The sequence below is a fragment of the Agelaius tricolor genome, unplaced genomic scaffold (genome assembly GCF_023055355.1).
Source record: "Agelaius tricolor isolate 1412-34295 unplaced genomic scaffold, bAgeTri1.0.p SCAF_59, whole genome shotgun sequence".
In the NCBI taxonomy this organism is placed as follows: domain Eukaryota; kingdom Metazoa; phylum Chordata; class Aves; order Passeriformes; family Icteridae; genus Agelaius; species Agelaius tricolor.
In genome coordinates, this window is record NW_027269319.1 from 563,146 (window position 1) to 574,968 (window position 11,823).

Here is an 11,823-nt window from a genome sequence, read left to right on the forward strand (position 1 = left end):
GGATCAGTGTAAGGAGTTCGGGTCCTACCACAGCAAGGACGGCAAAAGCACCGCTGAAAAAGGGAAAGTACGGTGCCCCTGGGTGACCTCAACGGAGAGCCCCGGCCGATACGTGCTGCTGAGACCTTGAAGGGCTGCAAGAAGCGCACTGTTATTTTTAACATGGATAAAGAAAGGCAAGCAGCATATGATTTATTTACTGGCTTTTTACAAAAGCGTCAGGTTAAGGGCATAGATTTGCAGAAAGAGCTTCCTGGGTTGTTAGCTTATGGGTATGAACAGGGATTTTTTCAAAATTCTCACACAGTACATGAGTTAACAGAGTGGCGTAAATTTGGGGATAAGTTGTGGCAGGCAGTCATAGATGATGATAAAACTGCAAAAAAGTTGGGAAAGTTGTGGCGAGTCGTGCATGATGAATTGTTGAAATATCAGGTAGAGGAAAAGGCTGCTCAGCAAGCTAGCATGGTGCATGAAAAGAACAAGAGTTATTGGGACTGGTTTAGTTCCCCGTTACCCTGTTATGTCCACAGTCAATCTACCACCAGCATCGGCTTCTGCTTCAAGCAGCAGCTCCCCGCCAGCATTGGCTCCTGCTTCAGGCAGCAGCTTCCCCCCCGCGTGTGCTCTAACAGCACCATCCGCACCGCCTCCGCCTGTGTCAAACCCTCCATCTCCTCCTCCTGGTAATGCGCCGATCCCTGGGTCAGAAAATGACTTAGTGGGGGCCTGGTTGCACAGGAGCGAAGGAAGGCATGGGCGGCGGTAGCAAAAGATATCATGGAGACGGGGAATAACGAAGCTATAAAAGCTGCCATGGAGGTTGCCTGTCCAGTGATTTATTCTCCCCTGGCGGGGGGAGGGTTCCAAGCTACAATAACTGCTTTGGATTGGAAATTGTTGTCACAGTTACGATCCATGGTTAGTCAATTTGGGGTAACCGGTGAGCCCACAAAACAAATGCTGGATTATATCTGGAGGACTCAGGTTCTGCTGCCAGCTGATTGCAGAGGATTAGCGAAGCTTATCTTCACTCAGCATCAGCAGCTTTTGTTTAATGCTCACTGGCAGACACTCTGTCAGGAATGCGTGTCAATAATACCGCAACCAGGCGACCTGTTACATGGGGTAACCCTGGAGCCGCAGCAGCCCCCAGCCTACGAGGCACGAGGTACAAAAAGAGTTGGAGCCTTGTTTTTCCAAAAGGTCGTGAAAAGTGACCGTTTGAAGTATTTTGCCGCAAGGCTCTGTCATTCTCGGCCAGAAGTTGTCAAGCCTACTAGGAAAGGGCACCTAGGAGGCCAAAAGATTCTCTGCCTGGTTTCCCTGTGTGCTTCCCGTGATGTTTGATCCACAGCAGCTCTAGAGCTCTGTGTCCCACAGCCACGTTGGGGAGCCTGACCAGTGCGTTTGGATTCTTGCAGCCACCCCGGGCACTTCAGGGCCCAGCGCTCCCACCGGCAGTGCAGCCTGTGCAGCGTGGACGGCCTCCAGCTCAGCACAGAACACAGCTGGGGAGGAGGAATGGCCACCAGCAGATCTGGGCCTTGCCGTAGAGAAAATGATTCGGGAGATCAGGAGGTCCCTGTCTGAAAGATCTTCCACTGCTCAGGTAATTCCATTGGATGGGGATAAAAGGGGCTGGACTGAGAGCTTTTGAACCTTGTTACACGGTTGAGAAGCAAAGGCTTCTTTAATCGAACTTATGTCATCATTATTTAGTTATTGAATTATTCTTGGTAAAGAAAGGTTTCTGAAAGAGGGGATGAAGAAGAAACGAAGAAGAGGTTTTACTTGCTGGGAAAGAAGAGAAGAGTGTTTGGAGAAGTGGCACTGAAGGCCAAGTGTCCCGTGCAGGGAGGGGCATGCCAGAGGTGCCTCTGTTGCAGCAGCAGATGCGGGCTGTGCCTCTTTTGGGTGGGAAGGCCAAGGCAAAGCAAGGGCTGGGCTGCAGCTGCTGCTGCTGTGTGAGCCCTGCCGTGCGTGTAGGCGCTCCCAGAGCCGTGGCTGGGGCTGGGCTGGAGCTGCAGCTCTCTGTCCTTTTGCAGATTATTACACGTGTTGGCCAAAGAATGTCTCTCTTTCTGTTGATGTGCTGACCCATTGCCTGCAGTACATTTATGATTATGACTCAAGGGGGGGGGAGTGGGATTTTTTGGATTTACCAATACCTTATTCTCAAGTGGCACGACTTTTGTCTTCTGTAAAGTCACACATAGCAGTTTAGAGAAGCATTTTATTCCATAATAAAAGGAAACATTGCAGGCTTGGAACCATCTTTAGAATCTTCTTGGAACCATCTTTAGAATCTTTAGGGTTCTGATGGACGGGCTATGGCAGAAGAGATGAATATTCTGAAACTGGTCATAGTGAGAATATCTTTGTGTCCAAAGGTAATTTGCTTCATTGTGGACATTTACTTCCTCAGTGGAATAGAAACACTACTTGGTTGTCTGGCTTTTCCTGTCTTTTGGGTTGGTTTTTTTCCCTACCCTCCTGATTAACAGATTTTTGCCACTGATTGCAAATGTGATCCTGGAAATACCCTGGGTGCATAAATGTTTGCCTGGATCACACTCGTGGGGCAGCAGCAGAGGGCTCCGAGAAGCAGCACCTTGTGATGGGTTGTGTGAGCGGTTGGCTGGGGGTGCTGAGACTCCCAGGCAGAAATGTGTGCTTTGCCTGTGGGTTTGCAGCACACAGCCCTGGGCAGGGCTGGGAGCGAGCTCTGCCCTTGCTGGCAGCCGTGCTGGCTGCAAGGAGAGCCCCTGGCTTTGCGCTGGCTGATTTCTCCCAGCTCTGGGGTAAGGCAGGGTCAGAGCGTGGGGGCACGTCCCCCCACTTGGTGTCTTCTGGTTTTCTGTGATCATGTTTTGTCTCAAAGGTCATTTTGTAAGAGCTTCAGTTTCACCTTGGCCCCCTGAATCCTGAGTTTAAAAAAGGCTTGTCATGTGAACCGTGGGGGCAGTGTTCCCTCCTCTGTGCTCCGTGTCCTTTGGGAGTGGAGAAGGAGAGTTATTGTATCCCTGATACGATTCCAGCAAAATAGTGAGTGAGTGATCTTTGGGTTCCTTTCTTTCTGTTTTTCAGCTCAGGGCAATGTTGGTGTTGCCCCTGATTCTTCAGGAGGGGAGCCTGTGAACAGAGCTGCAGCAGAGGAAGCTTCATCTGGCACCGAGAGCTGCAGGAACAGTTCCCAGGAGCCCGAGGAGCCTGGTAAGGACAGAGCCCACACTGGTTTAGAGAGCTGTGAGATGGCTGCTCTGAGCAGGCTTGGTGCTTCCTGGTGCCTTGAGTTCAAATCCTGCATGGGCACAACCTGCCTGAGCCCTGCCCTCCACGCTTCTCCAGAGACTCTGAGGCCGAGTCCTCTGCTGGGGCAAGAGAGCAGGGAGTAAACCTGACCTTGTGGGAGTTGTGTCACCAAGCCGGGTGTCCCAGTTTTGTGCTGAAGTTGGTGGATAAATTTGCTGCAGGGTGCCAGGAGAGGCCAGGCTGAGCGACTCTTGAAGGAGCAGGGGGAAAAAAAGTGCAAAAAGTCAGGGTAGAAGTCCAAATCACTGACTAAATGTAGTACCAGTCTGCTGGTATTGGTCCTGACCCACAAGAAAAACAAGGAGCACAACAGCAGAGGTCAACCAATTGAAAAATCACGGTAACTCCAGTAACAAAAGGAAAAGCTTGAATGACCCCTGATTAGTGAGACCTAAGAGGAGAGAAGGAGCACTTTGGATCCATTCCTTAGCCAAGCTGGTGCAGCCTGCAGGCCTCGTAGGGAGCTCTGTCCCTCCCAGCCCTTCCTGCCAGAGCTGATGGTCAAGGTGGAGCAGCTGCTGCTCACTGCAGAGGGCAGTTTGTAGATGCCAGGTCATGGAGCTGGTTCACGTCTCAGCTCCCAGCACCTTCGGCTTCAGCCATTTCAGCGAGGACTGAGGTCTCTCTGTCAGCTCAGAGAAAGAACAAGGCTGGGCTTCCTTGTGGCAGCTGGGACTGTCTGTGTTTCAAGCTCTCCTGGGTGCCCTTTGCACTGCGGGGGCTGAGACTATCAAGATACTTCAATGCTTTGAAACACACTTTTGAACACTTGGAATGGTCCCTGTTCTTTAAGGGGCAGATTGCTTCAAATTGTCAAGTGAGAGTCTGTCTTTCAGGCCATCTTTGACAGCCCCGGTAGAAGGACAGTTGCTGCCCAAGGGAAAGGTGCACAAGGCCCAATATTGACTGAGCGTTCCCTTTGCTTCCCAGATGCCATCTGAGCAACATCTCCAGGAGGGCTGCCCTGCATGGCAGGAAGAGACAGGGGAGAGCCTGTGGCCATCGGGCAGGTAGAATTCCTTTGTTTGTAGATATGTTTATAGATTTCTGTGGTTCTATTTATGAGTGGTTATAGTTCCATTTATAGATAATAGTGTTCTGTTTATATGGGCATATATTGATAGATCTGTATAGTTAAATGTGGATATGTATATAGTTATAGATGTGATGTAATTATATTTTATTATAAATTTACATTTATAGATTTTCAGAGTTAGATTTTTATATGTGTAGAGTAAAAAATATAGATATGTATGACGTTACATTTATGAATGTGTATAGTTATATAGTAAGAGGAATAGGAATGTTTAGATGGAGAGATTGATGGATAGATTGCTGTTTGTGTAGGCCTAGGCTGCATTTTTAGCTCTTTCCCGCCTCGGCTGCCTTTTTCACCTCTTGCTTTTCCCCCGGTGCCCCCTGTGTCCCCTGTCCCTGTGCTGGGTCCCAGCTGGCGGCCGGGCCGGGCGGAGCAGCACTTCCAGCCCCGGCTGTCCCTGGAGCGGTGGGAGCTGCCGCTGGCCCCAGGCACTGTCCCCTGAGGAGCTGCTGGAGGACGGTGAGACAGAGGGGGCTGAGGGGGCTGAGGGGGCTGAGGGGGCGGTGGCGCCGAAGGGACGGTGACCCTGAGCTGCTGCTGGGGCTGAGGGCTGTGGGGCAGCCGAGGGCCATGGTGGCACTGAGGTGACAGGGAAGTGGCACAGGCTGAGGGGCTGGCGGGTCTCAGGGGACGGGATGGCTCAGAAGGGACTGAGGCGGGTGAGAGGGACTGTGAGGGGCTGAAGAAACTGAAGGGGGCTGGGGCTTCAGCGAGAGCATGGCGGGGCTGAGGGTATGGAGGGGGCCAGCAGGGAGCACAGAGGGCTCCGGGACTGCAGCTGTGCCAGGCCTTGCAAGCAATTCCAGAGCCTCCACTTTTGCCACAGCTACAAGGATGACCTTGAGGACAGCCAGAGACTGATGGGAGCCAGCAGGGAGAAGCTGAAGGCCGGCAGCAAGAGCCCCCTTGGCCAGTGGCCACTGCTGGTGGCCAGCACCCATGAGATGGAGCTCAGAGCCTGATGATGAGCTTGGTGAGCATAATCCCTCCTGCTCTTTGCACTCATTTTTTTTCCTTCTTCCCTCCTGCAGAATAGAGCTGTGGTTGTAAAATCAATTTTCTTCTTGAATGAGTGCATATTGAAAATGTCAGTTTGAGGTCTTTCTTTCCCTGTCTGTATCTCTGACTTTTCTGGTTTGTTCTCTTGTCCACCTCAGGCTCTGCTGGGTAAGAAATACCAACTCATGAGTCTTACCAGAGAATGTGGCCCAGTTGTGAACAAAGACATCAGGTCAGCTTACCTCTATTGCCCTGCTGAAAGCTGTGGGGGTCAGGAATTATTGGTGGTGACATTGAATAAGGATTGACCCAGGCAGAGCCATGGTCAAGAATTTACAGGAGTTTGCAGAAGATGTTGAGGTAATTCTGCCATTCAGAAGTTCCTGTAACTGTGGCAGGAGGTCAGTGTCCTTCCTGCAGCCCTGGCACAGACAGCTCCCAGTATATTTAGAGGCCTGGAGACCAAATGAGTCATCAGAATGATCTTGCCCACCTTTGCAAGGGATCTTTTGTTTCATTATTTTTCTGCTCAGGTAGAGGGCAGCAGTGCTGATGGCAGCTGAGGAGAGGCAGAAGTTGTCCTTAGTGCAGAGGAAGATTGCAGTTGCAGCGTTTCCCTGGGCTCTACTCCAGGTGCTCTGAGTCCCTGTGTCAGCTGCAAGGCTCAGTCCTGGCAGCTCCAAGCAGATTTGCTCAGAGGGATTCTCCAGTGGCCCCAGGCCCTGTGGGTAGGCTTTGAGCCCCTCATCCCAGCCCTTTGGAATCAGTAGAGCTGATCCTCAGGGACCTGATTCAGGCACTGCTGGAGACTGGCTTTTGGTGCGCCAAGCATGGACCTGGATAGTCTTGGTGGAAGGAGTTCAGGCATCACCCCAAAGCAGGCTCACCTGTAGATGTGCAGGACCAGGTGAAACATTTTAGGGAACAAATTGGAGCCTCTTACTCCCCAGAGATGCTCAAAGCATAACTACAAGACTAAGGAAAGAGATGAAAATCACATGGTTAAACCCAAAGTAAAATCAGCTACATGGGACCATGGACAAGCAAGGCAAGAAAGAAGAAAATCATGTATTGGAAACACTCATGTTCTTTAGAGCTATGCTTTTATCCCGCAGGAGATACATATCTCAAGTCAGAGAGAAATTAATTATTTTCTAACAAAAAACTTATACCATTTTCTTACATTTTAAAAAAAACTGCCTCTCAAATTTCAGCAGCAGTCAGTGATGTTTAAGCTGCCTTTTTGCAGCTGAAAATCTGGCTGATGAGATCAAACCCAAAGGTATCTTCTCCCATACCAGCCCCTGTGACAGTGATGACAGCAGGCTAGCAGGCAGGGCATGTGTTTTAGCAAGGAAAACAGCTCCTTTCTCCACATGCCACGGAGATTGAAGTCAGGGTTAAATGTCTCTAAAATCCTTGGCTGCAACAGAGGTTTAATCCCCAAAAGCAACAGACAATAACGGGATTATTAAGTAAGAGGTTTTGCTCTCAGCACCAGAGTTTAGTGCTAAAACTTCTCCAGCATTTTCTGCTTGGTGTAACAGCCCCAAAATCTCCAGCTTCTCTGTCCCAGTTCTCATCCTGTCTCTAATTTTGCACTGTCCATGCCTCAGGAGCTGATGGATGGAGAGTAAACTGCTGAATGCTTCAAAACCCAGCTTCCTAGGATTAGTCCTAATTGTCCAATTTATAACTACCAGGCTTTCATGCAGGTTTCTCTTCCCACCAGCTAACTGGCTCAGAACAAAATAAACCATCATTATTCCTGCAGAATTCAGAGTGGCCTCTGGAAGAAGATGATTTTTTCTGGCATGTTTTCTTCCTGAAGGATATCCTCAGTGTGATGGTCAGGGCATATGATTGCTGGGCTCCAGAGTAATGGTGAGCTGCCACAAACAGATTTGCTGATTTCCAAATCCTCAGTAGCTGGGTCTTGCTGTGGAAACAAAATCTCACATATTTTGTATGCAACAGTGGCTGTGCAATTACTCTTTATTTTATTCTTCCGTATTTGCACCTGTGCTTAATAGCAGCTTTTTTTTTAATTCTCTCCATGTATAGAAAACTTCCATAAGCTTCTAAGTCTTCTTACTTACGAACCTGGGACAATCTCCAGGACATTAGCAGGCAAAAAGGAGCATGGTATTGCTGTGCCCTCTCTGTGGGCAGCTGTGTGCTTATGTGTTCTCAAAGAGACTGTCTCCAGGACCAGGTCAACATCCACAAATTAGTGAAACAGCAAATCAGGAGCCTAATGAATGCTCTCCCTGCTGATGAGGAAAACAATCAAGATGAAGCAAGGCTGAGGAAAGATGAACCAAAGGCCTGGCTTATGTGTTCTGAGGAGCTGTGATTGCCGTTTCAGCAACTAAAAGGCTTAAAGCTTTAGCCCAGTCTTCTTGTTCCCTTTTTACCTGGACAAAAGGGCTTAAAAGGAGGCACTGGATTTCCAGTGTATGTAGGAGACTCCAAACACAGGCATAATCTGCCAGTTTGTGAAAAGGAAGAAATTGAGAGCTTTGAAGTACTCAGCTGATTTCCTAGTTAATTTCCATGCTGCAATAATCAGTTCCATGATTGAATGTTTTTAACAAACCAAAGTTCAGGCTCTGTGGACACTTAAAAGTAGGTGCAGCCAGAAACCCCTTTTCAGAAATTATGGACAAGCTGAATGTAATAATGGAGACAGTTCCACTAGCCCACAACAAGTGCACCACTGATCTGGAGAAAGAGTCCTTGTCTGGAATGTGGGTTGTGTCACAGACTGTCCAGTATGAAAAACAAAGCATCCTTGTAGAAGGCAATATTTGAATTTACAGGAAGGCTTCATGCAGAGCAAATGGAACACCACTCACTGCACCTACAACTTGCAGAATTCAAATGGAATTTCAGTAAGATGAAAAAAAGAAGCTGACAAAGCCCAGAGCCTGCAAGAGCAGTTAAATATGCTTCAGCAAAGATTCATCACATTGTGAGAGGTTTGACAGTGTAGGAGAATTAAGCAATGCATTACACTGGAAGCATCAGGCACAATCACTTTTGAATGAACAGGAGCAACAGCTACAGGAGTCAAACAAAAAACTAGAATTGCACCCCAGTGAAGAAGCAAATAAAAGCAAAGTCTTACATGAAACTCTAAAAAAAGACACACTGAGACCATGGCCACAGACTAGACCTGACAACCTCTCTTCACAAAAGGAAAGAGAAGACAACTGTAAAAACATCTGCCTTTTATAATTCAATCTTTATTTCAGATATCCAAATTTAAACCTCACTTTTCTGTGACCTTGACTTGTCTATGGAGTTAGTTTGTTGTCTTACTCTCTACTTTATTATTTTATTTGTTTTAAAATCACAGACTTGTACACTAAAGTCTCTTGGAAATTATTATGAAAAAATGAAACAACACACAACACATTCTCCATCCCCCTTGTTTCATTTGGCACATATTTAAAATGACTACATGACACAGAATTAGCAGAACCATGGCTGAAAGCCATTTACAGAGATCAGGTCACAAATGAGAAATGAAGTTTTGAGACCTATCCCAGAGGATGGAATGTTGTGGAGTTTTTATCTCTTGCGATTAAAACCTTCAGTCTTGAATGATATATCCTGGGTATCCTGATGGATGTGTGCTGTAAGACAAAAGCTGAAAGAAGCTCAGGATAGTGTGGCTGGTGCCAACAAAGAGCTAAATCATCTTCACACTAAGTGTGCAGAGAGAATTTAACAGGAACTTAAAAAATGGACCTACAGAAAGTACAGCAGTGCTTGGAGAAGTAGAAAGTGCTTTTCCAGAATACTGTAGGGAGGGTTTTATTCAGTTGTTGTTTGACACACATGCTCACACCTGGGGCTCAAAATCTCTCAGCTTGGGAGGTTTCACAAGAACCTTTCCCTAACCCTAAGTCCCTCCTCATGGAGGGAGATGTGCTCCTGTGGTCCAGAGAGCCCTCTGATTTGAATTCTGTGCACGGACATTCAAAACTTTCTGGCTGTTTGTTCCTCTCCCTGACCTGGGCGCTGCCCTGAGGACACGCACATCTCAGTCTGGCTTTCGTGTCAGTCAGTCCTTTTAATTTCCTGCAGTTATATTTTACCTTGGGGAGCCCTTCAGCCTTTAAACGTGTCTGGGAGGCGGCAGAGAGCGGCGGGAGCCCGGCGGAGCCCCCGCGCTGCGTTCGGAGCTGAGACATCACCCCGCGTATCCAGGCAGCCGCGGAATTCCCGTCCAGGGCTCCCAGCCCGTCCCAGCGCTGGAATTCCTGCGGCGCCGGGAGCCGCTGCCCTCCGATTGTCCCAGCTCGCCATTCCAGAGGACGAGCAGCATCGGGACAGCTCCAGAAATGCGCTGCAGACACTCCGGTGGGTTTCTGTAGCTTCACCGCGGATTTGTTACTTGCTCCTGGCTTTGCCTGTTTTAAGTTAGTGCCCCTTAAGATCACGGTTGAGTTTATTCTTGAGTGGTCTCTATCACCCTCAAACGTCCTGGGACGTTCAAATGTCGTCTTGTTCCACCCTCTGCCATGGGCAGGGACACCTTCACTAACCCAGGTTGCTCCAAGCCCTGTCCAGTCTGATTTTGGACACCTCAGGGATGGGGCAGCCGCAGCTGCTCTGGGCACCCTGTGCCAGGGTCTCACCACTCACTGAGGAGATTTTCTTCCTCACATCTAAATCAGTGGCCTATTGTGAAGTATTCAGCATATATTCAGAAGTTTGCAAGAAGACGCTGACACAAGTTTTTAATGATACATCAAACATAATTCCCCAAGGAAAAACTTCTGCTGTTTTGTTTAATTATGGTGCTCCCACAAGCCAGTCCATAGCAACTGTGTCGGTTTTGCCAGTCAGAAAAAATACTTGAGAATACATATGTAATCAGGTAACTTTTTGGTCATGAAAAATGTTACTTGTGGCTACACAAATCTAGGGGTAAAGTGGTCACTTTTTATTAAGAAAGATCCATTAATTAAATGCCAGTATGGTGTCATTTCTGTAAAAAATACCTCATGTAGACAAAGGTATGGTATTTTAGTATTTATGTTTCTGTATTAAAGGATTTAGTATTTCTGTTTCTGTTTTATATTATAGCAATTTAGTGGTTAATTTAATAATGTTTATTTTATTGGTGTATTTCACATTTATTGCTCATAAACTCTTGCACTTTTGTGTGGAGAAAATAATTATTGCAGTCTTACATACTTGAAACAATGTGAAAACCAATATATATCAAATAATGGGAATATTGATTTTCAAGAACTGAAATAACTTAAAAGTTGTCTAGTTTGAAGCTATAATAATTTCACTGAAAATTATTTAACTAGTTAATATATATGTATTTTAATATACGTATTTATATACATATATATATACATATTTATGTGTGTGTAGATATGTAAAAATTTGTATATTCTTTGCATAAATTTTTCACTTCATATGTAGAAACTTTGCTTTGACTCTTTTCATTGTTTGTGGTGCTCGAGGGCTGAGTCTGCTAATTGCCAAGCAGCTTTTGTTTTAACTGAAATAGCAGTGGAAATTATGTTAAAACAGGGTAGTTTGGAGGACTAAACCTTTAATTTGTGTTGTGTTTGTGATCATTTGCATGTCTGTAATTTGAATGTATGTATCTCTGAAGACAAAGTGTGTAAAAGAGAGACTTTTTTCCACATCTCTATGTTTGTTTCATGACAGAGATGGTTTTGAGATGGTAACTCATGCTGAAAAATGAGACTTACTGTGGACACAAAAAGCCTGCCAGTTGTTTTAACTTACGTGATTGGAATGATGTTTTTAAGCCTCCTGGAAGTTAATTATCAAAAATGATGGAAGTTCATTATTGAAAATAAAGATACTGAAAAATAATAATGAATGTATTATGCTTAAATCAACTTTGTTAATCCCAGTGAAACTCTCTTTTAAGTTCCTGCTGCAACATCTCTCATATCTTGCAAAATAAGGAATTCTATGCAATCCTCTCTTCAAAGAGCAATAGTAAGATGAAAACTGCACAAAGTAATTTTGTTTATGTGAATGTTTAAATCTTTGGCCCATGTTTGGGTAATTGAAGTAAAGAAGCATTAAAACTTCAAAGGAATGCTCCTGTTTTTTCAAAACACATTTTTCAGCTCTGGTAATGATATATAAGGTTCACGGTTACCTCAGAATAGAAACCAATCAGAAATGGACCCTGTTGAACATCTGAGACAGAAAGTCCATAAGCTCGAGAAAAAAAATTTGGAATTAAACAATCAACACAATCAAGAGGTAAGGAGTTTTTTTGTTTGTTTGCTTGCTTTATTTTACCCTTGGAATACATGTAATTTGTTTCCTTGAAATAGTCCTCTCATCAGGTGAATTAAAATCACAGTCACTACTCGGAAAAGAACAAAGAAGTAGCA

The 11,823-nt window shown here is 46.1% G+C and overlaps 1 long non-coding RNA gene across 1 annotated transcript; it reads left to right on the top strand.

The window, feature by feature from the left end:
* The first annotated feature begins 1,469 nt into the window (after positions 1-1,469).
* Positions 1,470-11,537, top strand: LOC139605094 (uncharacterized). The gene is made up of 6 exons (XR_011684232.1): positions 1,470-1,612; positions 3,091-3,216; positions 4,246-4,325; positions 4,766-4,873; positions 5,241-5,387; positions 5,572-11,537. It is a non-coding gene; the product is annotated as an uncharacterized lncRNA (long non-coding RNA).
* Positions 11,538-11,823: the final 286 nt, after the last annotated feature.